This window comes from Musa acuminata, chromosome BXJ2-1 (assembly GCF_036884655.1).
Source record: "Musa acuminata AAA Group cultivar baxijiao chromosome BXJ2-1, Cavendish_Baxijiao_AAA, whole genome shotgun sequence".
NCBI classification, from domain to species: domain Eukaryota; kingdom Viridiplantae; phylum Streptophyta; class Magnoliopsida; order Zingiberales; family Musaceae; genus Musa; species Musa acuminata.
Window position 1 is genome coordinate 24,444,874 of NC_088338.1, and position 24,993 is coordinate 24,469,866.

At 52.0% G+C, this 24,993-nt stretch overlaps 19 non-coding genes and 22 pseudogenes across 19 annotated transcripts; all 41 read left to right on the forward strand.

The window, feature by feature from the left end:
- The first annotated feature begins 91 nt into the window (after positions 1-91).
- Positions 92-210, forward strand: LOC135599549 (5S ribosomal RNA). Its single transcript, XR_010481903.1, has one exon. It is a non-coding gene; the product is annotated as a 5S ribosomal RNA (ribosomal RNA).
- A 350-nt stretch (positions 211-560) lies between these two features.
- On the forward strand, positions 561-679 carry LOC135603355 (5S ribosomal RNA; annotated as a pseudogene).
- Positions 680-1,028: 349 nt separating this feature from the next.
- LOC135599942 (5S ribosomal RNA) lies at positions 1,029-1,147 on the forward strand. The gene has a single exon (XR_010482279.1). It is a non-coding gene; the product is annotated as a 5S ribosomal RNA (ribosomal RNA).
- A 350-nt stretch (positions 1,148-1,497) lies between these two features.
- Positions 1,498-1,616, forward strand: LOC135600647 (5S ribosomal RNA). The gene has a single exon (XR_010482965.1). It is a non-coding gene; the product is annotated as a 5S ribosomal RNA (ribosomal RNA).
- Positions 1,617-1,760: 144 nt separating this feature from the next.
- LOC135602026 (5S ribosomal RNA) lies at positions 1,761-1,879 on the forward strand (annotated as a pseudogene).
- A 350-nt stretch (positions 1,880-2,229) lies between these two features.
- On the forward strand, positions 2,230-2,348 carry LOC135601568 (5S ribosomal RNA). Its single transcript, XR_010483858.1, has one exon. It is a non-coding gene; the product is annotated as a 5S ribosomal RNA (ribosomal RNA).
- A 350-nt stretch (positions 2,349-2,698) lies between these two features.
- LOC135604473 (5S ribosomal RNA) lies at positions 2,699-2,817 on the forward strand (annotated as a pseudogene).
- A 6,257-nt stretch (positions 2,818-9,074) lies between these two features.
- On the forward strand, positions 9,075-9,193 carry LOC135599713 (5S ribosomal RNA). Its single transcript, XR_010482058.1, has one exon. It is a non-coding gene; the product is annotated as a 5S ribosomal RNA (ribosomal RNA).
- Positions 9,194-9,542: 349 nt separating this feature from the next.
- LOC135601581 (5S ribosomal RNA) lies at positions 9,543-9,661 on the forward strand. Its single transcript, XR_010483871.1, has one exon. It is a non-coding gene; the product is annotated as a 5S ribosomal RNA (ribosomal RNA).
- Positions 9,662-10,010: 349 nt separating this feature from the next.
- Positions 10,011-10,129, forward strand: LOC135601142 (5S ribosomal RNA). The gene has a single exon (XR_010483445.1). It is a non-coding gene; the product is annotated as a 5S ribosomal RNA (ribosomal RNA).
- Positions 10,130-10,479: 350 nt separating this feature from the next.
- Positions 10,480-10,597, forward strand: LOC135600294 (5S ribosomal RNA). The gene has a single exon (XR_010482620.1). It is a non-coding gene; the product is annotated as a 5S ribosomal RNA (ribosomal RNA).
- A 350-nt stretch (positions 10,598-10,947) lies between these two features.
- LOC135600731 (5S ribosomal RNA) lies at positions 10,948-11,066 on the forward strand. Its single transcript, XR_010483045.1, has one exon. It is a non-coding gene; the product is annotated as a 5S ribosomal RNA (ribosomal RNA).
- A 350-nt stretch (positions 11,067-11,416) lies between these two features.
- On the forward strand, positions 11,417-11,535 carry LOC135600976 (5S ribosomal RNA). Its single transcript, XR_010483284.1, has one exon. It is a non-coding gene; the product is annotated as a 5S ribosomal RNA (ribosomal RNA).
- Positions 11,536-11,885: 350 nt separating this feature from the next.
- On the forward strand, positions 11,886-12,004 carry LOC135604581 (5S ribosomal RNA; annotated as a pseudogene).
- A 350-nt stretch (positions 12,005-12,354) lies between these two features.
- On the forward strand, positions 12,355-12,473 carry LOC135601901 (5S ribosomal RNA). Its single transcript, XR_010483931.1, has one exon. It is a non-coding gene; the product is annotated as a 5S ribosomal RNA (ribosomal RNA).
- A 350-nt stretch (positions 12,474-12,823) lies between these two features.
- Positions 12,824-12,942, forward strand: LOC135604607 (5S ribosomal RNA; annotated as a pseudogene).
- Positions 12,943-13,292: 350 nt separating this feature from the next.
- LOC135602269 (5S ribosomal RNA) lies at positions 13,293-13,410 on the forward strand (annotated as a pseudogene).
- Positions 13,411-13,760: 350 nt separating this feature from the next.
- LOC135599751 (5S ribosomal RNA) lies at positions 13,761-13,879 on the forward strand. The gene has a single exon (XR_010482094.1). It is a non-coding gene; the product is annotated as a 5S ribosomal RNA (ribosomal RNA).
- Positions 13,880-14,229: 350 nt separating this feature from the next.
- On the forward strand, positions 14,230-14,347 carry LOC135600664 (5S ribosomal RNA). The gene has a single exon (XR_010482981.1). It is a non-coding gene; the product is annotated as a 5S ribosomal RNA (ribosomal RNA).
- Positions 14,348-14,697: 350 nt separating this feature from the next.
- On the forward strand, positions 14,698-14,816 carry LOC135600974 (5S ribosomal RNA). The gene has a single exon (XR_010483282.1). It is a non-coding gene; the product is annotated as a 5S ribosomal RNA (ribosomal RNA).
- A 350-nt stretch (positions 14,817-15,166) lies between these two features.
- LOC135600979 (5S ribosomal RNA) lies at positions 15,167-15,285 on the forward strand. Its single transcript, XR_010483286.1, has one exon. It is a non-coding gene; the product is annotated as a 5S ribosomal RNA (ribosomal RNA).
- Positions 15,286-15,635: 350 nt separating this feature from the next.
- Positions 15,636-15,754, forward strand: LOC135600924 (5S ribosomal RNA). The gene has a single exon (XR_010483234.1). It is a non-coding gene; the product is annotated as a 5S ribosomal RNA (ribosomal RNA).
- Positions 15,755-16,104: 350 nt separating this feature from the next.
- Positions 16,105-16,223, forward strand: LOC135599477 (5S ribosomal RNA; annotated as a pseudogene).
- Positions 16,224-16,573: 350 nt separating this feature from the next.
- LOC135603369 (5S ribosomal RNA) lies at positions 16,574-16,692 on the forward strand (annotated as a pseudogene).
- Positions 16,693-17,042: 350 nt separating this feature from the next.
- Positions 17,043-17,161, forward strand: LOC135604638 (5S ribosomal RNA; annotated as a pseudogene).
- A 350-nt stretch (positions 17,162-17,511) lies between these two features.
- On the forward strand, positions 17,512-17,630 carry LOC135600368 (5S ribosomal RNA). The gene has a single exon (XR_010482691.1). It is a non-coding gene; the product is annotated as a 5S ribosomal RNA (ribosomal RNA).
- A 350-nt stretch (positions 17,631-17,980) lies between these two features.
- LOC135603795 (5S ribosomal RNA) lies at positions 17,981-18,099 on the forward strand (annotated as a pseudogene).
- Positions 18,100-18,449: 350 nt separating this feature from the next.
- LOC135603046 (5S ribosomal RNA) lies at positions 18,450-18,568 on the forward strand (annotated as a pseudogene).
- A 350-nt stretch (positions 18,569-18,918) lies between these two features.
- On the forward strand, positions 18,919-19,037 carry LOC135603697 (5S ribosomal RNA; annotated as a pseudogene).
- Positions 19,038-19,387: 350 nt separating this feature from the next.
- Positions 19,388-19,506, forward strand: LOC135604250 (5S ribosomal RNA). The gene has a single exon (XR_010484208.1). It is a non-coding gene; the product is annotated as a 5S ribosomal RNA (ribosomal RNA).
- Positions 19,507-19,856: 350 nt separating this feature from the next.
- Positions 19,857-19,975, forward strand: LOC135600753 (5S ribosomal RNA). The gene has a single exon (XR_010483066.1). It is a non-coding gene; the product is annotated as a 5S ribosomal RNA (ribosomal RNA).
- Positions 19,976-20,325: 350 nt separating this feature from the next.
- On the forward strand, positions 20,326-20,444 carry LOC135604284 (5S ribosomal RNA; annotated as a pseudogene).
- Positions 20,445-20,794: 350 nt separating this feature from the next.
- Positions 20,795-20,913, forward strand: LOC135603461 (5S ribosomal RNA; annotated as a pseudogene).
- Positions 20,914-21,263: 350 nt separating this feature from the next.
- On the forward strand, positions 21,264-21,382 carry LOC135602130 (5S ribosomal RNA; annotated as a pseudogene).
- Positions 21,383-21,732: 350 nt separating this feature from the next.
- On the forward strand, positions 21,733-21,851 carry LOC135604435 (5S ribosomal RNA; annotated as a pseudogene).
- Positions 21,852-22,201: 350 nt separating this feature from the next.
- On the forward strand, positions 22,202-22,319 carry LOC135599256 (5S ribosomal RNA; annotated as a pseudogene).
- Positions 22,320-22,669: 350 nt separating this feature from the next.
- LOC135604286 (5S ribosomal RNA) lies at positions 22,670-22,788 on the forward strand (annotated as a pseudogene).
- Positions 22,789-23,138: 350 nt separating this feature from the next.
- Positions 23,139-23,257, forward strand: LOC135604287 (5S ribosomal RNA; annotated as a pseudogene).
- A 350-nt stretch (positions 23,258-23,607) lies between these two features.
- On the forward strand, positions 23,608-23,726 carry LOC135603793 (5S ribosomal RNA; annotated as a pseudogene).
- Positions 23,727-24,076: 350 nt separating this feature from the next.
- Positions 24,077-24,195, forward strand: LOC135603156 (5S ribosomal RNA; annotated as a pseudogene).
- Positions 24,196-24,545: 350 nt separating this feature from the next.
- Positions 24,546-24,664, forward strand: LOC135604361 (5S ribosomal RNA; annotated as a pseudogene).
- The last annotated feature ends 329 nt before the right edge of the window (positions 24,665-24,993 follow it).

Here is a 24,993-nt window from a genome sequence, read left to right on the forward strand (position 1 = left end):
ATCACCGACGGTTTCGTGACGGGCGAGAGGCTACAGACGTTGATGCACCGACCGCGACGTGCACATATGCGAGGGACGAAGCACGCGAAACGGGTGCGATAATGCCAGCACTAAATCTCCGGATCCCATCAGAACTCCGAAGTTAAGCGTGCTTGGGCAAGAGTAGTACTAGGATGGGTGACCCCCAGGGAATTCCTCGTGTTGCACTCCTTTTTGCGTCCCGGGATTCGAAACATCTACCATAGAGCTCCGAGACGATATTTTTGTGGCTGGGAATTTTCCATGACCGCTACATAGTCAGTATCGAATGGCTCGGAGAGAGCTTTCCGGATTGGGGTCGCAATAGCGATTCCGAGATCATTCTAGAAAGTGCCGATGGTTTCGGCACGCGCTTGCAGTGACAGATACGCCGTCGTCGGGCTAGGGCTCGGAGAGAACTTATAATAGGGATTTCGTGAACATTCGAGAAAGCGCCGACGGTTTCGTGACGGGCAAGAGGCTCCGGACGTTGATGCGCCGACCGCGACGTGCACATAGGCGAGGGACGAAGCACGCGAAATGGGTGCGATAATGCCATCTCTAAATCACCGGATCCCATCAGAACTCCGAAGTTAAGCGTGCTTGGGCCAGAGTAGAACTAGGATGGGTGACCCCCTGGTAAGTCCTCGTGTTGCAATCCTTTTTGCCTCCCGGGATACGAAACATCTCACGTAGACCTCCGAGACGATATTTTTGTGGCTGGGAATTTTTCGTGACCGCTACGCAGTCAGTATCGAGGGGCTCAGAGAGAGCTTCCGGATTGGGGTCGCAATAGCGATTTCGAGATCGTTCTAGCAAGTGTCGATGGTTTCGTCACGCGCTTGCCGTGACCGATACGCAGTCGTCGGGCTAGGGCTCGGAGAGACCTTGCAATAGGGATTTCGTGAACGTTCGAGAAATCACCGACGGTTTCTTGACGGGCGAGAGGCTACGGACGTTGATGCACCGACCGTGACGTGCACATATGCGTGGGACGAAGCACGCGAAACGGGTGCGATAATGCCAGCACTAAATCTCCGGATCCCATCAGAACTCCGAAGTTAAGCGTGCTTGGGCCAGAGTAGTACTAGGATGGGTGACCCCCCAGGAATTCCTCATGTTGCACTCCTTTTTGGGTCCCGGGATACGAAACATCTACCATAGAGCTCCGAGACGATATTTTTGGGGCTGGGAATTTTCCATGACCGGTACGCAGTCAGTATCGAGGGGCTCGGAGAGAGCTTTCCGGATTGTGGTCGCAATAGCGATTCCGAGATCGTTCTAGAAAGTGCCGATGGTTTCGGCACCCGCTTGCTATGACCGATACGCAGTCGTCGTGCTAGGGCTAGGAGAGAGCTTGCAATAAGGATTTCGTGAACGTTCGAGAAAGCGCCGACGGTTTCGTGACGGGCAAGAGGCTCCGTACGTTGAAGCGCCGACCGCGACGTGCACATAGGCGTGGGACGAAGCACGCGAAACGGGTGCGATAATGCCGGCACTAAATCACCGGATCCCATCAGAACTCCGAAGTTATGCGTGCTTGGGCCAGAGTAGAACTAGGATGGGTGACCTCCTGGGAAGTTTTCGTGTTGCACTCCTTTTTGCGTCCCGGGATACGAACCATCTCACTTAGACCTCCGAGACGATATTTTTGGGTCTGGGAATTTTTCGTGACCGATACGCATTTACGTTGAAGCGCCGACCGCGACGTGCACATAGGCGAGGGACGAAGCACGCGAAACGGGTGCGATAATGCCAACACTAAATCACCGGATCCCATCAGAACTCCGAAGTTAAGCGTGCTTGGGCCAGAGTAGAACTAGGATGGGTGACCCCCTGGGAAGTTTTCATGTTGCACTCCTTTTTGCGTCCCGAGATACGAACCATCTCACTTAGACCTCCGAGACGATATTTTTGGGGCTGGGAATTTTTCGTGACCGATACGCATTCAGTTTCGATGGGCTCGGAGAGAGCTTTCCGGATTGGGGTCGCAATAGCGATTCCGAGATCGTTCTAGAAAGTGCCGATGGTTTCGGCACACGCTAGGCGTGACCGATACGCAGTCATCGGGCTAGGGCTCGGAGAGAGCTTGCAATATGGATTTCGTGAACGTTCAAGAAAGCGCCGACGGTTTCGTGACGGGCATGAGGCTCCTGACGTTGATGCGCCGACCGCGACGTGCACATAGGCGAGGGACGAAGCACGCGAAACGGGTGCGATAATGCCAGCACTAAAGCACCGGACCCCATCAGAACTCCGAAGCTAAGCGTGCTTGGGCCAGAGTAGAACTAGGATGGGTGACCCCCAGGTAAGTCCTCGTGTTGCACTCCTTTTTGCGTCCCGGGATATGAAACATCTAACGTAGACCTCCGGGACGATATTTTTGGGGCTGGGAATTTTCCGTGACCGCTACGCAGTCAGTATCAAAGGGCTCGGAGAGAGCTTTCCGGATTGGGGTCGCAATAGCGATTCCGAGATCGTTCTAGAAATTGCCGATGGTTTCGGCACGCGCTTGCCGTGACCGATACGCAGTCGTCTGACTAGGGCTCGGAGAGAGCTTGCAATTGGGATTTCGTGAACGTTCGAGAAAGCGCCGACGGTTTCGTGACGGTCGAGAGGCTCCGGACGTTGATGCGCCGACCGCGACATGCACATATGCGAGGGACGAAGCACGCGAAACGGGTGCGATAATGCCAGCACAAAATAACTGGATCCCATCAGAACTCCGAAGTTAAGCGTGCTTGGGCCATAGTAGAACCAGGATGGGTGATCCCCCAAGAATTCCTCGTGTTGCACTCCTTTTTACGTCCCGGGATACGAAACATCAACCGTAGAGCTCCGAGACGATTGATTTGGGGCTAGGAATTTTCCGTGACCGCTATGCAGTCAGTATCGAGTGGCTCAGAGAGAGCTTTCCGGATTGGGGTCGCAATAGCGATTCCGAGATTGTTCTAGAAAGTGCCGATGGTTTCGGCACGCGCTTGCCGTGACCGATACGCAGTCGTCGGGCTAGGGCTCGGAGAGAGCTTGCAATAGGGATTTCGTGAACGTTCGAGAAAGCGCCGACGGTTTCGTGACGGGTGAGAGGCTCCGGACGTTGATGCGCCGACCGCGACGTGAACATAGGCGAGGGACGAAGCACGCGAAACGGGTGCGATAATGCCAGCACTAAATCACCGGATCCCATCAGAACTCCGAAGTTAAGCGTGCTTGGGCCAGAGTAGAACTAGGATGGTGATAGAACCCTTGCAGATTCTAAACTTGGGGTTGATCTCTTTAGGGGATCGGCCTCCTTGGAACTCTATAGGGGTTCCTCCCTTAGTTTGCTGCTCAAAGGCTGCAGAAAAGATTCATCTATTGCTTGAGAAAAGAGGAGGAATACATGGCTATTTATAGGGCTTCTAAACCCTAACTCCTAATAGGACTCCTACTTAAGACTCTTACTTCTAACCAACTCCTAATAGGACTCCTACTCAAGACTCCTATTCCCTTACAACTCCTAATTCTTCTCTAAGAAAAAACCTCCTACATGAATGTCCCTCTCAATTAGGACTCTCCTAGCTAGAGTCCTAACAGAATGTCCCTCTCAATTAGGACTCTCGTAGCTAAAGTCCTAACAGTTTTACATGAATGTCCCTCTCAATTAGGACTCTCTTAGCTAGAGTCCTAACATTTTTACATAAATGTCCCTCTCAATTAGGACTCTCCAAGCTAGAGTCCTAACAGACCCGCCCTCTTCAAATCAGCCTTGTCCTCGAGGCTGATGATTCATGAATTCTGGGAATTTGATCTTCAAGTCGTCATAGTTCTCCCAAGTGGCATCTTCTTTTGGTAGGTTCGCCCACTGTATTAGCACTTCATTAGTGGGTCGTCGTCGTCGAGTCACGATCCGTCGATCAATAATGGCACTTGGCTGGGTCTGGAGTTCTCTTTGGGTAGTCATATTTGGTGGGTGGCTTTGGGCTGTCTCCAAGCACCTGTTTAAAACTTCCGGTTGGCTGTTGGTTTGTAGGTGATATGTCGTACTCCTTTTCAATTTAGTACCCTTATAGTGTAATTCTTTTGAGTCCCAATTGTAATGAGCCATGGGGCTTGGTGCTTCCTCCAATTTTTTTATAATCTTACTAGTATCTGAATCTTCTTGCCATTCCATCTTAATATCCTGTAGGAAGTCGCTGGTCGGAAGTGAAACGGTCGAAACTTCAACTTGCTCGGGTAGCTGCGAAAGCGCATCTGCAAGAACATTCTCTTTCCCCTTTTTGTAAGTTATTTCAAAATCAAATCCAAGAAGTTTTGTTACCCATTTTTGCTGCTCGGGGGAAGATATCTTCTGTTCCAAGAGATATTTTAGGCTTTTATGGTCGGTCTTGATTTGAAAGTATCGCTTGATCAAGTACAATCTCCACCTCGTTGCTGCACGCACAATGGCGAGCATCTCCTTATCATATGTTGACATATTTTGATCGGAGGGAGATAATGCCTTGCTAGTGTATGCGAGTGGTCGACCATCTTGCATGAGAATGGCTCCAATTCTGACTCCAGATGTGTCGGCCTCAATAATGAAGGGTCGGTTGAAATCTGGTAGTGTTAGCACCGGCGTCGTCGTCATGGCTGCCTTAAGTTTGTCGAAGGCAGCGGAGGCTCTGTCCAACCATTGGAAGACATTTTTTTCTAGTAAGGAAGTAAGTGGTGCACTGATCTTTCCATAGTTTTTCACGAACTTGCGGTAGTAGCCTGTTAAACCCAGAAAGCCATGTAGCAATTTTATGTTTCTCGAGGTCGGCCAGTTTTGCATTGCTCTAATTTTGAAGGGGTCCACTGCCACACCTTCCTCTGATATGATATGCCCAAGATATTCCACCTTTTGTTGAAGAAAGCAAAAATTTGTGGTTGTTGTGTGTTCAAAAGGTGGTTTTCCGTATGTCTTCTTCGTATGCTCGTATTTGATGATACCCGGATCAAAGGTCAAGCTTTGTAAAGATTTGTGCTCCCTTTCATCTAGCAATTCATCTACTATTTGAATAAAGTATTTGTCCTTGATGATTATGCCATTGAGAGCTCGGTAATCAACACATATTCGCCTTGTTCCGTCCTTCTTGCATACAAGTAGCACCGGCGAAGAGTAGAGGTTGCAACTTGGCCGAATAACTCCTGTTTCGAGCATCTCTTTTATAATCCTTTCTATTTCATCCTTCTGGAGATGTGGATACTGATATGGCTGAGCATTTGCTGAAGATTTGCCTGGAAGAATCATTATACAATGATCATGCCGACAGGTAAGAGGTAGGTTGCGCGGTTCGTCAAATATATTTGAAAATTCAGCAAGCAAAGGAAGTAGATTTGGATCTTCAAATTATGTTAGCTCTCCCTTAGTTTGCTGCTCAAGTTGTACCAAAAAGCCGCTGCATGCTTTATGCAAAACATTCTCCATTTGTTGTGTGCAAATCGTTGTTATGTCGCCCCCACGTTTCCCGTGCAATGTCACCTGTTTCTCCTTACTGTAAAATTTCATAATTAGTTTCATAAAATTCCAGGAAATATCACCTAATGTCGTCAACCATTTAATTCTGAGCATGGCCTCATGATTGTTAAGAGGGAGAAGAAAGAAATCTGCAATTATCTCTTGGTCCTGCAGCAATAGTTTCTCCTGCAAGCGCCTATGATCACAATTCAAAATCCGTCCGTCGGCGACCTTAACATCAAACTTGCAGCGATTCTCGATAGGTAATGATATCCGAACAGCAAGCTTACTATTTAGGAAGTTAGTAGTACTGCCCGTGTCGATGAGAACAGTGATTGGTTGTTGTTTGAGAAGGCCTCCAATTTTCATCGTTTGCGGGTTTGAGTAGCTAGCTAGTGTATGTACCGTAACTTCGGTCGGTTGTGGCTCTTCTTCTGCATCTTCTTCTTCATATTCAAAGCTCTCTTTTGGATGTTCAATGACCTCTTCTTCTATCGGTTCAATCATAAGAAGTCCTCCTTTACTGCAGCGATGCTCACGGCTCCACGGCTCGTCACAATGCCAACATAACCCCTTCGCATATCGCTCCCGAAGCTCTTCTCCTGTTAACCTCTTTGGTGCAGGGACTTGGTCGACAGTAGGGGGGGCTGAGGGCTTCAATATTACTGGTTGAGGAGTGACCCTAGTCCTCCGAGCTTCATGGTTCAATTGCTCCTCTTGATGTCGTGCGAAAGAGATGGCTGCCATAAGCGTATACGGTTGTCGCGCTTTAACTTCTCCTCGGATCTCCGGCTTCAAGCCCTCAATGAAGGTCCTCAATAGCTGTTTTTGAGACCAATCATGATTTTGATTAGATAACCTTTCAAACCTGGTTTGGTACTCCTGAATGGTGGAGGTTTGTCGGATCTTTGCTAGTTGTTTGTCAATATTCTCGTAATCGGTTGGTCTGAAGCGAATCAGCAGTTCTTCTTTGAATTGTCGCCATGAAAGGACTCCATAAGTATGTTCAAACCAGTCAAACCATTGAATAGCATCCCCTTCAAGATGTATAGCTGCAATTTTCACCATAGATACATCCGCGGTTTTGTGGTACCGAAAATATCGCTCCGCATGCGAAATCCAACCAATCGGGTCTCCTTCTTCCCATCTAGGGAAGTCCACTCTCATGCATGGATAGTTGGGGTTGGTCATAGAGCTTCCCCTCTCTTGGAAGTCATCTCTTCGGGCTTGGTGTGATTGGGCAAAGCTCTCTCCTTGATATGATTTCTTCGGGCTTAGTGGTCGGCCCAATCTGAGTTCGGTAAAGAGCGTCCGAATCTTATCCTCCATTCGCGCCTCCAAGGCTTCGAATTTAGCATTGATTGCCTCCTTAGATGCCATAGTATATGGCCCCAAATCAATGATGTTAAGATCTCTCTTTTGCTGTTGGGTTAAAGGCATGTATAGGTTGAGAGAAGTGATGGTCGAAAGTGTTGGTGGATTGGTGGATGTAGGCTATGGTTTAGGCTTGTTTTGTGGCTGTTTTGGGTGCAGTTTGAGGGTGTGGTTTGGTAGAGTTTTAGGGCTCTGGATGAAAGTTTTGGATCTGTGGTAGATGGTAGCATAGGTTTGACAGAAATCCGTGGAAGTTGCAGCAAGTATGTGCTGTCTTGTAAGAGTAGAATTGTCGTCGAAGAAACAACGGTTTCTCGACGTAATTTCCACCAAAAACTTAAGAGAATTGAGGAGGGAATTGATAGCAAAATCACAGTTTATATGACAGCAAGGATATCTAATTTAATCAAGAAATTTTCGGTAGTATAACAGCAAAGAAATTGGTGCAAGTTGCAATTGCAGAATTATCGTCGAAAAATTTCAGCGGGATACGATGAAAATTTACGGCAACATAAAATCGTTTTTAGAGATGAATTTCTTAATAGATCAATCTTAGATGGAAGCCAAGATGATATATGAAGTCTATAAGAAATTTCATTCAAAAAAGATTGCAAATAGATGGGTTAAGGCAACGATATGCAGTTGAAATTTTCTGCAGCATAGATTTTCAAGTGTAGCAGATTGGACATAAAAGATCAGTAGTTTATATTGAGAATTTTTCAATGAAACCAAAGGGAAATCTACTGTTAGGAAGTGTCAAAGATGTCATAAAAATTTCGTAGAAAATTGGATAGAAAAAGCACAGTAGCAAGATCAAACAGATGGTGCTATGCGGCTTGAATTCTGCAATTCAAGTGCAGCAGATTGGACATAAAAGATCAGTAGTTTATATTGAGAATTTTTTGATGAAACCAAAGGGAAATCCACTGTTAAGAAGTGTCAAAGATGTCATAAAAATTTCGTAGAAATTTGGATAGAAAAAGCACAGTAGCAAGATCAAATAGATGGTGATATGCGGCTGGAATTCTGCAATATATCTTTCGTCGTAGAGATGAAAACTTTGTGACGAAAAGTGTATGCAGCAATATAGGAACGATTTTTTTTTTTTTTTTTTGGATTTTCGAATAAGGATAACTAAATTGCAGCAGTAGTAAGGTAGGAAACCAGAACCTATTGCAATTCACGGGGAGATCAAAGGATGATCCGTGTTGGTGGAGATGATGGCGGAATTCGGTGACGATCTTTTAAGCAATTGTGGGAATTGCTTTGGATGGTTGTGGAGGGTTGATGGATGGCTGTGAAAGGGCAGCGAGACGCCAAGAACGCTGCTCTGATATCAGGTGATAGAACCCTTGCAGATTCTAAACTTGGGGTTGATCTCTTTAGGGGATCGGCCTCCTTGGAACTCTATAGGGGTTCCTCCCTTAGTTTGTTGCTCAAAGGCTGCAGAAAAGATTCATCTATTGCTTGAGAAAAGAGGAGGAATACATGGCTATTTATAGGGCTTCTAAACCCTAACTCCTAATAGGACTCCTACTTAAGACTCTTACTTCTAACCAACTCCTAATAGGACTCCTACTCAAGACTCCTATTCCCTTACAACTCCTAATTCTTCTCTAAGAAAAAACCTCCTACATGAATGTCCCTCTCAATTAGGACTCTCCTAGCTAGAGTCCTAACAGAATGTCCCTCTCAATTAGGACTCTCCTAGCTAAAGTCCTAACAGTTTTACATGAATGTCCCTCTCAATTAGGACTCTCTTAGCTAGAGTCCTAACATTTTTACATAAATGTCCCTCTCAATTAGGACTCTCCAAGCTAGAGTCCTAACAGATGGGTGATCCCCTGGGAAGTCCTCGTATTGCACTCCTTTATGCATCCCGGGATATGAACCATCTCACTTAGACCTCCGAGACGATATTTTTGGGGCTGGGAATTTTTCGTGACCGATACGCATTCAGTTTCGAGGGGCTCGGAGAGAGCTTTCCGGATTGGGGTCGCAATAGCGATTCCGAGATCGTTCTCGAAAGTGCTGATGGTTTCGGCACGAGCTAGCCGTGACCGATACGCAGTCGTCGGGCTAGGGCTGGGAGAGAGCTTGCAATAGGGATTTTCGTGAACGTTTTGAGAAAGCGCCGACGATTTCGTGACGGGCATGAGGCTCCGGACGTTGATGCGCCGACCGCGACGTACACATAGGCGAGGGACGAAGCACGCGAAACAGGTGCGATAATGCCAGCACTAAATCACCGGATCCCATCAGAACTCCGAAGTTAAGCGTGCTTGGGCCAGAGTAGTACTATGATGGGTGACCCCCTGGGAAGTCCTCGTGTTGCACTCCTTTTTGCATCCCGGGATACGAAACATCTCCCGTAGACCTCCGAGACGATATTTTAGGGGCTGGGAATTTTCCGTGACCGCTACGCAGTCAGTATCGAGGGCCTCGGAGAGAGCTTTCCGGATTGGGGTCGCAATAGCGATTTCGAGATCGTTCTAGAAGTGCCGATGGTTTCGGCACGAGCTAGCCGTGACCGATACGCAGTCGTCGGGCTAGGGCTCGGAGAGAGCTTGCAATAGGGATTTCGTGAACGTTCGAGAAAGCGCCGACGGCTTCATGACGGGCGAGAGGCTCCGGACGTTGATGCGCCGACCGCGACGTGAACATAGGCGAGGGACAAAGCACGCGAAACAGGTGCGATAATGCCAGCACTAAATCATCGGATCCCATCAGAACTCCGAAGTTAAGCGGGCTTGGGCCAGAGTAGAACTAGGATGGGTGACCCCCTGGGAAGTCCTCGTGTTGCACTCCTTTTTGCATCCCGGGATACGAAAAATCTCACGTAGACCTCCGAGATGATATTTTTGGGGCTGGGAATTTTCCGTGACCGCTACGCAGTCAGTATCGAGGGGCTCGGAGAGAGCTTTCCGGATTGGGGTCGCAATAGCGATTCCGAGATCGTTCTAGAAGTGCCGATGGTTTCGGCACGCGCTTGCCGTGACCGATACGCAGTCGTCTGACTAGGGCTCGGAGAGAGCTTGCAATAGGGATTTCGTGAACGTTCGAGAAATCGCCGACGGTTTCGTGACGGGCGAGAGGCTACGGACGTTGATGCACCGACCGCGACGTGCACATATGCGAGGGACGAAGCACGTGAAACGGGTGCGATAATGCCAGCACTAAATCACCGGATCCCATCAGAACTCCGAAGTTAAGTGTGCTTGGGCCAGTGTAGAACTAGGATGGGTGACCCCCTGGGAAGTCCTCTTGTTGCACTCCTTTTTGCGTCCCGGGATACGAAACATCTCACGTAGACCACCGAGACGATTGTCTTGGGGATGGAAATTTTCCGTGACCGCTGCGCAGTCAGTATCGAGCTGCTCGGAGATGGCTTTACGGATTGGGGTCGCAATAGCGATTCCGAGATCGTTCTAGAAAGTGCCGATGGTTTCGGCACGAGCTAGCCGTGACCGATACGCAGTCGTCGGGCTAGGGCTCGGAGAGAGCTTGCAATAGGGATTTCGTGAACGTTCGAGAAAGCGCCGATGGTTTCGTGATGGGCATGAGGCTCCGGACGTTGATGCGCCGACCGCGACGTGCACATAGGCGAGGGAGGAAGCACGCGAAACGGGTGCGATAATGCCAGCACTAAACACCGGATCCCATCAGAACTCCGAAGTTAAGCGTGCTTGGGCCAGAGTAGAACTAGGATGGGTGACCCCCTGGGAAGTCCTCGTGTTGCACTCATTTTGGCGTCCCGGGATACGAAACATCTCACGTAGGCCACTGAGACGATTGTCTTGGGGATGGAAATTTTTCGTGACCGCTACGCAGTCAGTATCGAGCTGCTCGGAGAGAGCTTTACGGATTGGGGTCGCAATAGCGATTCCGAGATCGTTCTAGAAAGTGCCGATGGTTTCGGCATGCGCTTGCCGTGACCGATATGCAGTCGTCGGGCTAGGGCTCGGAGAGAGCTTGCAATAGGGATTTCGTGAACGTTCGAGAAAGCGTCGACGGTTTCGTGACGGGCAAAAGGCTCCGTACGTTGATGCGCCGACCGCGACGTGCACATAGGCGAGGGACGAAGCACGCAAAACGGGTGCGATAATGCCAGCACTAAATCACTAGATCCCATCAGAACTCCGAAGTTAAGCGTGCTTGGGCCAGAGTAGAACTAGGATGGGTGACCCCCTGGGAAGTCCTCGTGTTGCACACCTTTTTGCGTCCCGGGATACCAACCATCTCACTTAGACCTCCGAGACGATATTTTTGGGGCTGGGAATTTTTTGTGACCGATACGTATTCAGTTTCGAGGGGCTCGGAGAGAGCTTTCCGGATTGGGGTCGCAATAGCGATTCCGAGATCGTTCAAGAAAGTGCCGATGGTTTCGGCACGCGCTTGCCGTGACCGATATGCCGTCGTCGGGCTAGGGCTCGGAGAGAGCTTGTAATAGGGATTTCGTGAACGTTCGAGAAAGCGCCGAAGGTTTCGTGATGGGCAAGAGGCTCTGGACGTTGATGCGCCGACCGCGACGTGCACATAGGCGAGGGACGAAGCACGCGAAACGGGTTCGATAATGCCAGCACTAAATCTCCGGATCCCATCAGAACTCCGAAGTTAAGCGTGCTTGGTCTAGAGTAGTACTAGGATGGTTGACCCTCTGGGAAGTCCTCGTGTTGCACTCCTTTTTGCGTCCTGAGATACGAAACATCTCCCGTAGAGCTCCGAGACGATTGTTTTGGGGCTCGGAATTTGCCGTGACCGCTACGCAGTCAGTATCGAGGGGCTCGGAGAGAGCTTTTCGGATTGGGGTCGCAATAGCGATTCCGAGTTCGTTCTAGAAAGTGCCGATGGTTTCGGCACGCGCTTGCCGTGACCGATACGCCGTCGTCGGGCTAGGGCTCCGAGAGAGCTTGTAATAGGGATTTCGTGAACGTTCGAGAAAGCGACGATGGTTTCGTGACGGGCAAGTGTCTTTGGACGTTGATGCGCCGATCGTGACATGCACATAGGCGATGGACGAAGCACGCGAAAAAGGTGTGATAATGCCTGCTCTAAATCACCGGATCACATCAGAACTCCGAAGTTAAGCGTTCTTGGGCCAGAGTAGAACTAGGATTGGTGAACCCCTGGGAAGTCCTCGTGTTGCACTTCTTTTTTCGTCCCGGGATACGAAACATCTGACTTAGACCTCCGAGACAATATTTTTGGGGCTGGGAATTTTCCGTGACCGATACGCATTCAGTATCGAGGGGCTCGGAGAGAGCTTTCCGGATTGGGGTCGCAATAGCGATTCCGAGATCGTTCTAGAAAGTGCCGATGGTTTCGGCACGCGCTTGCCGTGACCGATACGCAGTCGTCGGGCTAGGGCTCGGAGAGAGCTTGCAATAGGGATTTCGTGAACGTTCGAGAAAGCACCGACGATTTCATGATGGGCAAAAGGCTCTGGACGTTGATGCGCTGACCTCGACGTGCACATAGGCGAGGGACGAAGCACGCGAAACGGGTGCGATAATGCCAGCACTAAATCACCGGATCCCATCAGAACTCCGAAGTTAAGCGTGCTTGGGCCAGAGTAGTACTAGGTTGGGTGACCCCCTGGGAAGTCCTCGTGTTGCACTCCTTTTTGCGTCTCGAGATACGAAACATCTCCCGTAGAGCTCCGAGACGATTGTTTTGGGGCTGGGAATTTTCCGTGACCGCTACGCAGTCAGAATCGAGGGGCTCGGAGAGAGCTTTTGGGATTGGGGTCGCAATAGCGATTCCGAGATCGTTCTACAAAGTGCCGATGGTTTCGGCACGTGCTTGCCGTGACCGATATGCAGTGATCGGGCTAGGGCTCGGAGAGAGCTTGCAATAGGGATTTCGTGAACGTTCGAGAATGCGCCGACGGTTTCGTGACGGGCATGAGGCTCCGGACGTTGATGCGCCGACCGCGACGTGCACATAGGCGAGGGACGAAGCACGCGAAACAGGTGCGATAATGCCAGCACTAAATCACCAGATCACATCAGAACTCCGAATTTAAGCGTGCTTGGGCCAGAGTAGAACTAGGATGTGTGACCCTTTGGGAAGTCCTCGTGTTACACTCCTTTTTGCGTCTCGAGATACGAAACATCTCCCGTAGAGCTCCGAGTCGATTGTTTTGGGGCTGGGAATTTTCCGTGACCGCTACGCAGTCAGTATCGAGGGGCTCGGAGAGAGCTTTCCGGATTGGGGTCGCAATAGTGATTCCGAGATCGTTCTAGAAAGTGCCAATGGTTTCGGCACGCGCTTGCCGTGACCGATACGCAGTCGTCGGGCTAGGGCTAGGAGAGAGCTTGCAATAGGGATTTCGTGAACGTTCGACAAACCGCCGACGGTTTCGTGACGGGCAAGAGGCTCCGGATGTTGATATGCCGTCCGCGACGTGCACATAGCCGAGGGACGAAGCACGCGAAACGGGTGCGATAATGCCAGCACTAAATCACCGGATCCCATCAGAACTCCGAAGTTAAGCGTGCTTCGGCCAGAGTCGACTAGGATGGGTGACCCCCTGGGAATTCCTCGTGTTGCACTCCTTTTTGCGTCCCGGGATACGAAACATCTCACTTAAACCTCCGAGATAATATTTTTGGGGCTGGGAATTTTCCGTGACTGATACGCATTCAGTATCGAGGGGCTCGGAGAGCGCTTTCTGGATTGGGGTCGCATTAGCGATTCCGAGATCGTTCTAGAAAGTGCCGTTGGTTTCAGCACGCGCTTGCCGTTACCGATACGCCGTCGTCGGGCTTGGGCTCAGAGAGAGCTTGTAATTGGGATTTCGTGAACGTTCGAGAAAGAGCCGACGGTTTCGTGATGGGCAAGAGGCTCCGAACATTGATGCGCCGACCTCGACGTGCACATAGGCGAGGGACGAAGCTCACGAAACGGATGCGATAATGCCAGCACTAAATCACCGGATTCCATCAGAACTCTGAAGTTAAGCGTGCTTGGGCTAGAGTAGTACTACGATGGGTGACCCTCTGGGAAGTCCTCGTATTGCACTCCTTTTTGCTTCCCGAGATACGAAACATCTCCCGTAGAGCTCCGAGACGATTGTTTTGGGGCTCGGAATTTGCCGTGACCGCTACGCAATCAGTATCGAGGGGCTCGGAGAGAGCTTTCTGGATTGGGGTCGCAATAGCGATTCCGAGATCGTTCTAGAAAGTGCCGTTGGTTTCGGCACGCGCTTGCCGTGACCGATACGCAGTCATCGGGCTAGGGCTCGGAGAGTGCTTGCAATAGGAATTTCGTGAACGTTCGAGAAAGCGCCGACGGTTTCGTGACAGGCAAGAGGCTCCGGACATTGATGCGCCGACCGCGATGTGCACATAGGCGAGGGACGAAGCAAGCGAAACGGGTGCGATAAAGCCAGCTCTAAATCACCGGATCCCATCAGAACTCCGAAGTTAAGCGTGCTTGGGCCAAGTAGTACTAGGATGGGTGACCCCCTGGGAAGTCCTCGTGTTGCACTCCTTTTTGCGTCCCGGGATACGAAACAACTCACGTAGACCTCCCAGACGATTGTTTTGGGGCTCGGAATTTGCCGTGACCGCTACACAGTCAGTATCGAGGGGCTCGAAGAGAGCTTTCCGGATTGGGGTCGTAATTGCGATTCCGAGATCGTTCTAGAAAGTGCTGATGGTTTCGGCACGCGCTTGCCGTGACGGATACGCCATCGTCGGGCTAGGGCTCGGAGAGAGCTTTTAATAGGGATTTCGTGAACGTTCGAGAAAGCGCCGACGGTTTCGTGATGGGCAAGAGGCTCTGGACGTTGATGCGCCGACCGCGACATGCACATAGGCGAGGGACGAAGCACGCGAAACGGGTGCGATAATGCCAGCATTAAATCACCAGATCCCATCAGAACTCCGAAGTTAAGCGTGCTTGGGCCAGAGTAGAACTAGGATGGGTGACCCCCTTGGAAATCCTCGTGTTGCACTCCTTTTTGCGTCCCGGGATACGACACATCTCACTTAGACCTCCGAGACAATATTTTTGGGGCTGGGAATTTTCCGTGACCGATACGCATTCAGTATCGAGGGGCTCGGAGAGCGCTTTCCGGATTGGGGTCGCATTAGCAATTCCGAGATCGTTCTAGAAAGTGCCGATGGTTTCGGCACGCGCTTGCCGTGACCGATACGCAGTCATCGGGCAAGGGCTCGGAGAGAGATTGCAATAGGGATTTCGTGAACGTTCGATAAAGCACCGACGGTTTCGTGACGGTCAAAAGGCTCCGGACGTTGATGCGCCGACCTCGACGTGCACATAGGCGAGGGACAAAGTACAGGAAACGGGTGCGATAATGCCAGCACTAAATCACCGGATCCCATAAGAACTCCGAAATTAAGCGTGCTTGGGCTAGAGTAGTACTAGGATGGGTGACCCCCTGGGAAGTCCTCGTGTTGCACTCCTTTTTGCGTCTCGAGATACGAAACATCTCCTGTAGAGCTCCGAGACGATTGTTTTGGGGCTTGGAATTTGCCGTGACCGCTACGCTGTCGGTATCGAGGGGCTCGGAGAGAGCTTTACGGATTGGGGTCGCAATAGCGATTCCGAGATCGTTCTAGAAAGTGCCGATGGTTTCGGCACGCGCTTGCCTTGACCGATACGCAGTCGTCGGGCTAGGGCTCGGAGAGAGCTTGCAATAGGGATTTCGTGAACGTTCGAGAAAGCGCCGATGGTTTCCTGACGGGCAAGAGGCTCCGGACGTTGATACGCCTACCGCGACGTGCACATAGGCGTGGGACGAAGCATGCGAAACGGGTGCGATAATGCTAGCACTAAATCACCGGATCCAATCAAAACTCCGAAGTTAAGCGTTCTTGGGCAAGAGTAGTACTAGGATGGGTGACCCCCTGGGAAGACCTCGTGTTGCACTCCTTTTTGCATCCCGGGATACGAAACATCTCCCGTAGAGCTCCGAGACGATTGTTTTGGGGCTGGAAATTTGCTGTGACCGCTACGCTGTCAGTATCGAGGGGCTCGGAGAGAACTTTCCTGATTGGGGTCGCAATAGCGATTCCGAGATCATTCTAGAAAGTGCCGATGGTTTCGGCACGCGCTTGCCGTGACCGATACGCAGTCGTCGGGCTAGGGCTCGGAGAGAGCTTGCAATAGGGATTTCGTGAACGTTCGAGAAAGCGCCGACGGTTTCCTGACGGGCAAGAGGCTCCGGACGTTGATACGCCGACCGCGACGTGCACATATGCGAGGGACGAAGCCTGCGAAACGGGTGCGATAATGCCAGCACTAAATCACCGGATCCCATCAAAACAACGAAGTTAAGCTTTCATAGGCCAGAGTAGTACTACGATGTGTGACCCCCTGGGAAGTCCTCGTGTTGCACTCCTTTTCGCATCCCGGGATACGAAACATCTCCCGTAGAGCTCCGAGACGATTGTTTTGGGGCTGGAAATTTGCTGTGACCGCTACACTGTCAGTATCGAGGGGCTCGGAGAGAGCTTTCCGGATTGGGGTCGCAATAGCGATTCCGAGATCGTTCTAGAAAGTGCCGATGGTTTCGGCACGCGCTTGCCGTGACCGATACGCAGTCGTCGGGCTAGGGCTCGGAGAGAGCATGCAATAGGGATTTCGTGAACGTTCGAGAAAGCGCCGACGGTTTCCTGACGGGCAAGAGGCTCCGGACGTTGATGCGCCGACCGCGACGTGCACATAGGCGAGGGACGAAGCACGCGAAACAGGTGCGATAATGCCTGCACTAAATCACCGGATCCCATCAAAATACCGAAGTTAAGCGTGCTTGGGCCAGAGTAGTACTAGGATTGGTGACCCCCTGGGAAGTCCTCGTGTTGCACTCCTTTTTGCATCCCGGGATACGAAACATCTCCCGTAGAGCTCCGAGACGATTGTTTTGGGGCTGGAAATTTGCTGTGACCGCTACGCTGTCAGTATCGAGGGGCTCGGAGAGAGCTTTCCGGATTGGGGTCGCAATAGCGATTCCGAGATCGTTCTAGAAAGTGCCGATGGTTTCGGCACGTGCTTGCCGTGACCGATACACAGTCGTCGGGCTAGAGCTCGGAGAGAGCTTGCAATAGGGATTTCGTGAACGTCCGAGAAAGCGACGATGGTTTCGTGACGGGCAAGAGGCTCCGGACGTTGATGCGCCGACCGCGACGTGCACATAGGCGAGGGACGAAGCACGCGAAACAGGTGCGATAATGCCAGCACTAAATCACCGGATCCCATCAAAACAAAGAAGTTAAGCTTGCTTGGGCCAGAGTAGTACTACGATGGTTGACCCCCTGGGAAGTCCTCGTGTTGCACTCCTTTTCGCATCCCGGGATACGAAACATCTCCCGTAGAGCTCCGAGACGATTATTTTGGGGCTGGAAATTTGCTGTGACCGCTACGCTGTCAGTATCGAGGGGCTCGGAGAGAGCTTTACGGATTGGGGTCGCAATAGCGATTCCGAGATCGTTCTAGAAAGTGCCGATGGTTTCGACACGTGCTTGCCGTGACCGATACGCATTCGTCGGGCTAGGGCTCGGAGAGAGCTTGCAATAGGGATTTCGTGAACGTTCGAGAAAGCACCAACGGTTTCATGACGGGCAAGAGGCTCCGGACGTTGATACGCCGACCGCGACGTGCACATAGGCGAGGGACGAAGCATGCGAAACGGGTGCGTTAATGCCAGCACTAAATCACCGGATCCCATCAAAACTCCGAAGTTAAGCGTGCTTGGGCCAGAGAAGTACTAGGATGGGTGACCCCCTGGGAAGTCCTCGTGTTACACTCCTTTTTGCATCCCGGGATACGAAACATCTCCCGTAGAGCTCCGAGACGATTGTTTTGGGGCTGGAAATTTGCTGTGACCGCTACGCTATCAGTATCGAGGGGCTCGGAGTAAGCTTTCCGGATTGGGGTCGCAATAACGATTCCGAGATCGTTCTAGAAAGTGCCGATGGTTTCAGCACGTGCTTGCCATGACCGATACGCAGTCGTCGGGCTAGGGCTCGGAGAGAGCTTGCAATAGGGATTTCGTGAATGTTCGAGAAAGCGACGATAGTTTCGTGACGGGCAAGAGGCTCCGGACGTTGATGCGCCGACCGCGACGTGCACATAGGCGAGGGACGAAGCACGCGAAACGGGTGCGATAATGCCGGCTCTAAATCACCGGATCCCATCAAAACAACGAAGTTAAGCTTGCTTGGGCCAGAGTAGTACTACGATGGGTGACCCCCTGGGAAGTCCTCGTGTTGCACTCCTTTTTGCATCCCGGGATACGAAACATCTCCCGTAGAGCTCCGAGACGATTGTTTTGGGGCTGGAAATTTGCTGTGACCGCTACGCTGTCAGTATCGAGGGGCTCGGAGAGAGCTTTTCGGATTGGGGTCGCAATAGCAATTCCGAGATCGTTCTAGAAAGTGCCGATGGTTTCGGCACGTGCTTGCCGTGACCGATACGCAGTCGTCGGGCTAGGGCTCGGATAGAGCTTGCAATAGGGATTTCGTGAACGTTCGAGAAAGCGCCGACGGTTTCGTGACGGGCAAGAGGCTCCGGACGTTGATACGCCGACCGCGACGTGCACATAGGCGAGGAACGAAGCACGCGAAACAGGTGCGATAAAGCTAGCACTAAATCACAGGATCCCATCAAAACTCCGAAGTTAAACGCGCTTGGGCCAGAGTAGTACTAGGATGGGTGACCCCCTGGGAAGTCCTCGTGTTGCACTCCTTTTTGCATCTCGGGATACGAAACATCTCCCGTAGAGCTTTGAGACGATTGTTTTGGGGCTGGAAATTTGCTGTGACCGCTACGCTGTCACTATCGAGGGGCTCGGAGAGAGCTTTCCGTATTGGGGTCGCAATAGCGATTCCGAGATCGTTCTAGAAAGTGCCGATGGTTTCGGCACGTGCTTGCCGTGACCGATACGCAGTCGTCGGGCTAGGGCTCGGAGAGAGCTTGCAATAGGGATTTCGTGAACGTTCGAGAAAGCACCGACGGTTTCGTGACGGGCAAGAGGCTCCGGACGTTGATACGCCGACCGCGACGTGCACATAGGCGAGGAACGAAGCACGCGAAACAGGTGCGATAACGCCAGCACTAAATCACAGGATCCCATGAAAACTCCGAAGTTAAACGTGCTTGGGCCAGAGTAGTACTAGGATGGGTGACCCCCTGGGAAGTCCTCCTGTTGCACTCCTTTTTGCATCTCGGGATCCGAAACATCTCCCGTAGAGCTTTGAGACGATTGTTTTGGGGCTGGAAATTTGCTGTGACCGCTACGCTTTCAGTATCGAGGGGCTCGGAGAGAGCGTTACGGATTGGGGTAGCAATAGCGATTCCGAGATCGTTCTAGAAAGTGCCGATGGTTTCGGTACGCGCTTGCCGTGACCGATACGCATTCGTCGGGCTAGGGCTCGGAGAGAGCTTGCAATAGGGATTTCGTGAACGATCGAGAAAGCGCCGACGGTTTCGTTACGGGCAAGAGGCTGCGGACGTTGATACGCCGACCGCGACGTGCACATAGGCGAGGGACGAAGCATGCGAAACGGGTGCGATAATGCCAGCACGAAATCACCGGATCCAATCAGAACTCCGAAGTTAAGCGTGCTTGTGCCAGAGTAGTACTAGGATGGGTGACCCCCTGGGAAGTCCTCGTGTTGCACTCCTTTTTGCATCCCGGGATACGAAACATCTCCCGTAGAGCTCCGAGACGATTGTTTTGGGGCTGGAAATTTGCCGTGACCGCTACGCTGTCAGTATCGAGGGGCTCAGAGAGAGCTTTTCGGATTGGGGTCGCAATAGCGATTCCGAGATCGTTCTAGAAAGTGCCGATGGTTTTGGCACGTGCTTGCCGTGACCGTTACGCATTCGTCGGGCTAGGGCTCGGAGAGAGTTTGCAATAGGGAATTCGTGAACGTTTGAGAAAGCGCCGACGGTTTCCAGACGGGCAAGAGGCTCCGGACGTTGATACGCCGACCGCGACGTGCCCATAGGCGAGGGACGAAGCATGCGAAACATGTGCGATAATGCCAGCACTAAATCACCGGATCCCATCAAAACTCCGAAGTTAAGCGTGATTGGGCAAGAGAAGTACTAGGATGGGTGACCCCCTGGGAAGTCCTCGTGTTGCACTCCTTTTTGCATCCCGGGATACGAAACATCTCCCGTAGAGCTCCGAGACGATTGTTTTGGGGCTGGAAATTTGCTGTGACCGCTACGCTGTCAGTATCGAGGGGCACGGAGAGAGCTTTCCGGATTGGGGTCGCAATAGCGATTCCGAGATCGTTCTAGAAAGTGCCGATGGTTTCGGCACGTGCTTGCCGTGACCGATACGCAGTCGTCGGGCTAGGGCTCGGAGAGAGCTTGCAATAGGGATTTCGTGAACGTTCGAGAAAGCGACGATGGTTTCGTGACGGGCAAGAGGCTCCGGACGTTGATGCGCCGACCGCGACGTGCACATAGGCGAGGGACGAAGCAGGCGAAACGGGTGCGATAATGCCAGCACTAAATCACTGGATCCCATCAAAACAACGAAGTTAAGCTTGCTTGGGCCAGAGTAGTACTAGGATTGGTGACCACCTGGGAAGTCCTCGTGTTGCACTCCTTTTTGCATCCCGGGATACGGAACATCTCCAGTAGAGCTCCGAGACGATTGTTTTGGGGCTGGAAATTTGCTGTGACCGCTACGCTGTCAGAATCGAGGGGCTCGGAGAGATATTTCCGGATTGGGGTCGCAATAGCGATTCCGAGATCGTTCTAGAAAGTACCGATGGTTTCGGCACGTGCTTGCCGTGACCGATACGCTGTCGTCGGGCTAGGGCTCGGAGAGAGCTTGCAATAGGGATTTCGTGAACGTTCGAGAAAGCGACGATGGTTTCGTGACGGGCAAGAGGCTCCGGACGTTGATGTGCCGACCGCGACGTGCACATAGGCAAGGGACGAAGCACGCAAAACGGGTGCGATAATGCCAGCACTAAATCACCGGATCCCATCAAAACAACGAAGTTAAGCTTGCTTGGGCCAGATTAGTACTACAATGGGTGACCCCCTGGGAAGTCCTCGTGTCGCACTCCTTTTCGCATCCCGGGATACGAAACATCTCCCGTAGAGCTCCGAGACGATTGTTTTGGGGCTGGAAATTTGCTGTGACCGCTACGTTGTCAGTATCGAGGGGCTCGGAGAGAGCTTTTCAGATTGGGGTTGCAATAGCGATTCCGAGATCGTTCTAGAAAGTGCCGATGGTTTCGGCAAGTGCTTGCCGTGACCGATACGCAGTCGTCGGGCTAGGGCTCGGAGAGAGCTTGCAATAGGGATTTCGTGAACGTTCGAGAAAGCGCCGAAGGTTTCCTGACGGGCAAGAGGCTCCGGGCGTTGATACGCCGACCGCGACGTGCACATAGGCGAGGAACGAAGCACATGAAACGGGTGCGATAACGCCAGCACTAAATCACCGGATCCCATCAAAACACCGAAGTTAAGCGTGCTTGGGCCAGAGTAGTACTAGGATTGGTGACCCCCTGGGAAGTCCTCGTGTTGCACTCCTTTTTGCATCCCGGGATACGAAACATCACCCGTAGAGCTCCGAGACGATTGTTTTGGGGCTGAAAATTTGCTGTGACCACTACGCTGTCAGTATTGAGGGGCTCGGAGAGAGCATTCCGGATTGGGGTCGCAATAGCGATTCCGCGATCGTTCTAGAAAGTGCCGATGGTTTCGGCACGTGCTTGCCGTGACCGATATGCAGTCGTCGGGCTAGGGCTCGGAGAGAGCTTGCAATAGGGATTTCGTGAACGTTCGAGAAAGCGACGATGGTTTCGTGACGGGCAAGAGGCTCCGGACGTTGATGCGCCGACCGCGACGTGCACATAGGCGAGGGACGAAGCACGCGAAACGGGTGCGATAATGCCAGCACTAAATCACCGGATCCCATCAAAACAACGAAGTTAAGCTTTCTTGGGCCAGAGTAGTACTACGATAGGTGACCCCCTGGGAAGTCCTCGTGTTGCACTCCTTTTCGTAACCCGGGATACGAAACCTCTCCCGTAGAGCTCCGAGACGATTGTTTTGTGGCTGGAAATTTGTTGTGACCGCTACGCTGTCAGTATCGAGGGGCTCGGAGAGAGCTTTCCGGATTGGGGTCGCAATAGCGATTCCGAGATCGTTCTAGAAAGTGCCGATGGTTTCGGCACGTGCTTGCCGTGACCGATACGCAGTCGTCGGGCTACGGCTCGGAGAGAGCTTGCAATAGGGATTTCGTGAAAGTTCGAGAAAGCGACGATGGTTTCGTGACGGGCAAGAGGCTCCGGACGTTGATGCGCCGACCGCGACGTGCACATAGGCGAGGGACGTAGCACGCGAAACAGGTGCGATAATGCCAGCACTAAATCACGGATCCCATCAAAACAACGAAGTTAAGCTTGCTTGGGCCAGAGTAGTACTACTATGGGTGACCCCCTGGGAAGTCCTCGTGTTGCACTCCTTTTCGCATCCCGGGATATGAAACATCTCCCGTAGAGCTCCGAGACGATTGTTTTGGGGCAGGAAATTTGCTATGACCGCTACGCTGTCAGTATCGAGGGGCTCGGAGAGAGCTTTCCGGATTGGGGTCGCAATAGCGATTCCGAGATCGTTCTAGAAAGTGCCGATGGTTTCGGCACGCGCTTGCCGCGACCGATACGCAGTCGTCGGGCTAGGGCTCGGAGAGAGCTTGCAATAGGGATTTCGTGAATGTTCGTGAAAGCGACGATGGTTTCGTGACGGACAAGAGGCTCCGGACGTTGATGCGCTGACCGCGACGTGCACATAGGCGAGGGACGAAGCACGCGAAACGGGTGCGATAATGCCAGCACTAAATCACTGGATCCCATCAAAACAACGAAGTTAAGCTTGCTTGGGCCAGAGTAGTACTAGGATTGGTGACCACCTGGGAAGTCCTCGTGTTGCACTCCTTTTTGCATCCCGGGATACGGAACATCTCCAGTAGAGCTCCGAGACGATTGTTTTGGGGCTGGAAATTTGCTGTGACCGCTACGCTGTCAGTATCGAGGGGCTCGGAGAGAGCTTTCCGGATTGGGGTCGCAATAGCGATTCCGAGATCGTTCTAGAAAGTGCCGATGGTTTCGGCACGTGCTTGCCGTGACCGATACGCAGTCGTCGGGCTAGGGCTCGGAGAGAGCTTGCAATAGGGATTTCGTGAACGTTCGAGAAAGCGACGATGGTTTCGTGACGGGCAAGAGGCTCCGGACGTTGATGTGCCGACCGCGACGTGCACATAGGCGAGGGACGAAGCAGGCGAAACGGGTGCGATAATGCCAGCACTAAATCACTGGATCCCATCAAAACAACGAAGTTAAGCTTGCTTGGGCCAGAGTAGTACTAGGATTGGTGACCACCTGGGAAGTCCTCGTGTTGCACTCCTTTTTGCATCCCGGGATACGGAACATCTCCAGTAGAGCTCCGAGACGATTGTTTTGGGGCTGGAAATTTGCTATGACCGCTACGCTGTCAGAATCGAGGGGCTCGGAGAGATATTTCCGGATTGGGGTCGCAATAGCGATTCCGAGATCGTTCTAGAAAGTACCGATGGTTTCGGCACGTGCTTGCCGTGACCGATACGCTGTCGTCGGGCTAGGGCTCGGAGAGAGCTTGCAATAGGGATTTCGTGAACGTTCGAGAAAGCGACGATGGTTTCGTGACGGGCAAGAGGCTCCGGACGTTGATGTGCCGACCGCGACGTGAACATAGGCAAGTGACGAAGCACGCGAAACGGGTGCGATAATGCCAGCACTAAATCACCGGATCCCATCAAAACAACGAAGTTAAGCTTGCTTGGGCCAGTTTAGTACTACAATGGGTGACCCCCTGGGAAGTCCTCGTGTCGCACTCCTTTTCGCATCCCGGGATACGAAACATCTCCCGTAGAGCTCCGAGACGATTGTTTTGGGGCTGGAAATTTGCTGTGACCGCTACGTTGTCAGTATCGAGGGGCTCGGAGAGAGCTTTTCAGATTGGGGTTGCAATAGCGATTCCGAGATCGTTCTAGAAAGTGCCGATGGTTTCGGCAAGTGCTTGCCGTGACCGATACGCAGTCGTCGGGCTAGGGCTCGGAGAGAGCTTGCAATAGGGATTTCGTGAACGTTCGAGAAAGCGCCGAAGGTTTCCTGACGGGCAAGAGGCTCCGGACGTTGATACGCCGACCGCGACGTGCACATAGGCGAGGAACGAAGCACATGAAACGGGTGCGATAACGCCAGCACTAAATCACCGGATCCCATCAAAACACCGAAGTTAAGCGTACTTGGGCCAGAGTAGTACTAGGATTGGTGACCCCCTGGGAAGTCCTCGTGTTGCACTCCTTTTTGCATCCCAGGATACGAAACATCACCCGTAGAGCTCCGAGACGATTGTTTTGGGGCTGAAAATTTGCTGTGACCACTACGCTGTCAGTATTGAGGGGCTCGGAGAGAGCATTCCGGATTGGGGTCGCTATAGCGATTCCGCGATCGTTCTAGAAAGTGCCGATGGTTTCGGCACGTGCTTGCCGTGACCGATACGCAGTCGTCGGGCTAGGGCTCGGAGAGAGCTTGCAATAGGGATTTCGTGAACGTTCGAGAAAGCGACGATGGTTTCGTGACGGGCAAGAGGCTCCGGACGTTGATGCGCCGACCGCGACGTGCACATAGGCGAGGGACGAAGCACGCGAAACGGGTGCGATAATGCCAGCACTAAATCACCGGATCCCATCAAAACAACGAAGTTAAGCTTTCTTGGGCTAGAGTAGTACTACGATAGGTGACCCCCTGGGAAGTCCTCGTGTTGCACTCCTTTTCGTAACCCGGGATACGAAACCTCTCCCGTAGAGCTCCGAGACGATTGTTTTGTGGCTGGAAATTTGTTGTGACCGCTACGCTGTCAGTATCGAGGGGCTCGGAGAGAGCTTTCCGGATTGGGGTCGCAATAGCGATTCCGAGATCGTTCTAGAAAGTGCCGATGGTTTCGGCACGTGCTTGCCGTGACCGATACGCAGTCGTCGGGCTACGGCTCGGAGAGAGCTTGCAATAGGGATTTCGTGAAAGTTCGAGAAAGCGACGATGGTTTTGTGACGGGCAAGAGGCTCCGGACGTTGATGCGCCGACCGCGACGTGCACATAGGC